General features: G+C 44.9%; 2 protein-coding genes across 3 annotated transcripts in view; both read left to right on the plus strand.

Annotated features, from left to right (window-relative positions):
* The window catches only part of nyap1 (neuronal tyrosine phosphorylated phosphoinositide-3-kinase adaptor 1), a 35270-nt gene extending 31169 nt beyond the window's left edge, over positions 1 to 4101 (plus strand). For both annotated transcript variants that reach the window (XM_081720045.1, XM_035527240.2), the window contains exon 7: positions 1 to 4101. This exon is cut by the window's left edge and continues 673 nt beyond it. The gene's annotated coding sequence lies outside the window, so the exon portion shown is untranslated.
* Positions 4102 to 4999: 898 nt separating this feature from the next.
* The window catches only part of atp1b2b (ATPase Na+/K+ transporting subunit beta 2b), an 18554-nt gene continuing 18553 nt past the window's right edge, over position 5000 (plus strand). Inside the window, exon 1 of the mRNA XM_027025180.3 lies at position 5000. This exon is cut by the window's right edge and continues 595 nt beyond it. The gene's annotated coding sequence lies outside the window, so the exon portion shown is untranslated.

Consider the following 5000-nt stretch of genomic DNA (forward strand, 5'->3'; position numbering starts at 1 on the left):
CACACGCTCACACACACACACACACACACACACACACACGCACACACACGCACAGACGCTACACACTGGAGAAATACACTTTAGTTTGGACTCTCTTTTAGCTGCCATGCCTCATCACGAGTACGAGAGGAACCACCCTGAGTTTACAACCTTTCAGAAACACACTGGACACGTTGTGCCAAGAGTCTGCAGCTCTGCACGCCTTCATGAGCATATCGCCAAAACAAGTGGAGGGGTGCTGCCCCTGTTCACCACATCACAAATGGATGGGGTGGTGGTGAGAAGAGGCACTGCAGGACTCCGGCCCCACCCAGAATGGAGGCTTTATTCCAGTGGAAGTCTGGGTGGAGCACCTGGAGGTGGAACCGAGCTCCTCAACCACAGAGGATGTGTGTGCGTGTGTGTGGGTGTGTGGGTGTGGGTGTGGGTGTGTGTGTGTGTGTGTGTTTGTGTGTGTATGTATGTGTGCGTGTGTGTGTGTGTGTGAGTGTTGTCCTACCTTGATGAAGTCTGATTCTACAGGGTTTACAGCTTACCCCTGTCTGTATGCCATTGTTCTATTAACTCTGTGTGTGTGTGTGTGTGTGTGTGTGTGTGTGTGTGTGTGTGTGTGTGTGTGTGTGTGTGTGTGTGTGTGTGTGTGCATGCATGTGTGCGTGCGTGTCTGTCTGTCTGTCTGTCTGTGTGTAACTGGAATGTAAATCAGAAGAACAAACATGGAATGTAATAGTCCTGTAGACAAGCACACACTTAAATTACTTGAATTAAAAATACACACACAGCCAAAACACAGCTTGCATTGCCAAATCAAAAACACACAGACACACACATACACACACACATACACACACACACACACACACACACACAGACAGGTAAGAAAGCATAATTTAAACCATATTCACCAGCGATGCAATTTTGAAATCCTGGAGACGGTGAATTTAGTGAGGACTTTCCAGTAGTGAATGGTGAACAGTTGAGCATACGTTGGCAAGCCTGGCTTGGTGCCAGGCAGGTGAGAAGACCACCAGACGTTCACCAAGCACTCTGAGATCTGAGGACCACGGGTTCTCCCTCTTCGATCCTGGAATGCTGAGCAGACCTGGTTGAAAATAAAATGCAAACAAAGATGCAAATTGGCAGTGTTAGTGCATAGTTACTCAAAGAGATCAGTAGATGATGAGGAAGAGGATGGCGACCTGGGGCTCAAAGGTTTTCTAGAGAAGAGAGGTGCTGAGATACGGGTTTCAGCACCATGGACAGGGGTCTCGGAGGCAGCTATGGCTCTGTGCTCAAGTCTTCAGGGAAAGAATGGGGAGCAGCCTGCCGGCTCACAAACTCAAATACTCAAATACACACTCATATGCACACTCACATACTCAAATACACACATTCAAACACACACTCAAATGCACTCTCACACACTCAAACACACATTCAAACACGTACTCACACATTTTTATCAGTAGATGTGTAATGCTGATGTAGGTTTTATTGGGGAGAATATTTGCGTGGCTCCTCATCATGTCAATATTTACTGTTGATCAACTGTGAACCTGGCCAGTCTCTGGTCTCAGTTTGTCAAAGTATACTTCCTAAAAGATCGTCTATCTTGGACGTAGAGAAATAGGCAGATGATTCCATAATGCTTTCTATGACTTTTGTAGCAATACGTCTGTCTATTTTCCCTGAGCAGACTGAAAAACACACACTGAAAAAAGCATCCCGACATTGCATGCTTCATCACATCACACACAGGGACAGATCCACCAGGAACATCCATCTGGAGGCATGTGATGGAGATGGCAACCAATGAGATTCCAAATAAGAGCGTCATCACTTGGAGTACTGATGACATTGATGGCATGAGGGGAAATTAAAGTCAGAGGGCTCGCATCATAGCAATCATTGTATGGGTGCAAATGGCAGAGCAGATCCAGACTTGCAACATCCTCTCCGAAACTCTTGAATTCATACTGACGTTTCATGACGTTCCATGGTGTGACCATCATGTCACCGGCAGATCCTAGCAATGCCATTGGAACCAAATGGCTACTGTGCATGCAGTCTTTATCAAACAGGAAGTAGAATTAGAGTAAAAGAGGAAAGGTGATTTGCTCAGTGGCAGTCTAGAACTTGCAGGGTTCGTAACAGTCTTATAAGTAGGCCCCTTGCCCTGCACTGCCTTCAGCATTAGTACTTCTGGGATACATCCTCAGGCTGTCAGAGGTCACACTGAGGGACAGGAAACAGGAGACACACCACAGAGTGATTCCAAACCAACGCTCATGTGTTCCAGGATGGTTTTATGAGGCTGGACCTCCACACAGTTCTGGAGGGACATGCAGGTCTGTAACTCTGTATCATACACACATGTCCATGTACATAAGTCTTACTGCCCATATTCATGTCATTGTAGTCGTTGTTGCGGGTGTCAATCATACATGGTTGCCATGGAGATTAGTTTGAGGGTGTGGAGGTTTTCACATCGATGGGGGGACTCGTGCACACACACACACACACACACACACACACACACACACGTATACTCTGCCCTCCACTAAGGAGCACTAGCAGATGCGCAAAGCTGGAGTTTGTGTGCGTGTTGGGGCAGAGGTTTGCCTGCTTACACCATGGAGAAGATCCCACCTCCCACAGGATCTAGTGCCCGGCCAGGGACCTTCGCCTGATCCAGGGACCCTCGCCCGATCCAGGGACCCTCGCCTGATCCAGGGACCCTCGCCCGATCCAGGGACCCTCACCTGATCCAGGGACCCTCGCCTGATCCAGGGACCCTCACCTGATCCAGGGACCCTCACCTGATTCAGGGCTGCAGCAGCGGCAGTCCTCACACGAACGCCGGAACTATCCGCACAACAACAAAAAGGAAAACAACCCACACAAAATGTGCTATAAAAAAACACAAGCGTTAAAAATTGTAAAATAGATATGTACAACTGTACTGATTATGTAGCAATTATTTCCACTTTCATACTTGTAATCAACAAATATATTGTAGCATATGATGTATAAAAGTACGAGGTGTTTAATTGTTTTATAAAGGAATTTAGTAGTTCTATCTGTGGCAACCTGTCTATGCTGTACCGAATGGTTTGGCCCACTGAAACGCAAGCCCTCTAACTGAAGACACAGTTACAGACACACCAACACAGTATTTCCTGCTACATTTATGCAAGTCCCTTTAAACAGGTCTACTTTTACTGTGTTTTTCTTTCTTTTTTTATATATTTGTTGATTTATGTACAGGCACCACCAGCGCAGTTTTGTCACTCTGGATATTTTGGAATACGTTTGCTGCTATATTGAATCACTACTGCTATTATAAATCAAATGTAAAATTCCTCACTGCTGGTAACTCTTCTGTTATTTCTCTTCACTTCTGTTCTACCTGTTCAGTTTTTCTTTCTTTCTTTTTGGAGGTCAGATAGAACGCAGTTTGTTCTAACTATTGACGAGTGGATCTTTCCGTAACTGTACTTTGGCACTCAAGTGTTTTTAAGTTCTTGGTGTGGTTGTTTTATCGTTGTTGTTATTTTCTGAATAGTTAGCACCAACCTGTACAGTTTTCACCATGTAAACATTACTGAAACATGTGAAGGTGATGTTGCAGTGTCATTAATGGTGTTACTAAGGTGTTGCCATGGTGTCACCATGGTGTTGCCGTGGTGTCACAGGCATAGCCAAGCAATGCCACAGGACTCAGATGGCCACTATGAGTATAGTCTTTATCAAACAGGAAGTAGAATCACAGTAGAGGAAGAGGGCTGGTGCAATGCATGCTGGGAGTTCTTAGAAGATTCTCTCCAACATACAGAAAGTTTAGGCTGTGACTCAGTCTAAATAAACGGTGCCCAATTTGTAATTCAGATATACTAAGTAATCATCTAGTTGCAATTTATTACAATGAAGGGGTAAATTAAGTATTATTGAGAAAACTAGTTTACAAAAGCTGTTGGCTTTGTGTGTCTACTTAAACGGTGGCCATATTATGAGTGCCATAATATATTGATATGGTAAGATATGATGTACCTTGGAAATCACTGTAGTGCTATATTTGCATTGATATCGTCATTAAATAAATTTTATATGATGAGCTGAATGGCTTGGTGTCTCTTTCCTGCAGGAGAAACAAAGGCTCTTTGAACACCTAAACTCTGTCATAAGGTCTGTTTGTCTTATTTGCTCTGTGCATTGACTTTTCAATTGATTATCTGATCTCGTGTCAGCTGATTCTTCTGATTTTCCTTCTGAAAACACCGTAGTCAGTCCTTCAGAATTCACTCAGCAGTGACTCAACACCGTCGACTCCAGAGTTGCTCATGCAGCTCTGTTAAGAACCACAAGGGGGCACCGGTGCTATCGATTGCGACAAGCCAAAATAGGGACGCTTACAAGTGTGGTGTGACATCAACTTCTGAGGCAGAGATTGAGATTTGGGCTACAAACGCTGATCCTGGATCAGACTGAAGGGATCCCTCCCACGGGTGCTAAATAAGTACAATGTGTAATTCAGCTCTGCCATTGGACTTGGCTTATGTACACTGCCCTCTAAATGTAACGATATAAGATTTGCAGTTAGTAGAATGTATAACATATAGCAACATTTGTTAACTTTTTAAAAAGTTTTCTTAAAGCGTTGAGCCTTGTAAGAGATTGTACTGCAAACTCTTTCAACCTACTGAATGTTTTATGTTTAACACTTAAGACTTATTTGATCTTAACCGGTTGTGAGCAATGAGACGTCTGAAGGCTTTCGATGAGTTCAAACCATAAAAGTTCGGGCGTCAGGCGTTATTAGAACGAGCAGGGACGGTGAAGGAATCCGCTCGGACGCTGCTCGGACAGGCAGAGCTCCGTGTCTGGAAAGGCGCGGCTGATTTCAGCATGACGTGGAGGCGGAGTCAGCGCGGCGCACGACTCCGGGATTGGGCAGGAGGGAAAGTGCTTTGGGTCCGTTTGGAAACGAAGCGGCGATCTAT

The sequence above is a fragment of the Electrophorus electricus genome, chromosome 8 (genome assembly GCF_041902795.1).
Source record: "Electrophorus electricus isolate QZ-2024a chromosome 8, ASM4190279v1, whole genome shotgun sequence".
Lineage (NCBI taxonomy): Eukaryota > Metazoa > Chordata > Actinopteri > Gymnotiformes > Gymnotidae > Electrophorus > Electrophorus electricus.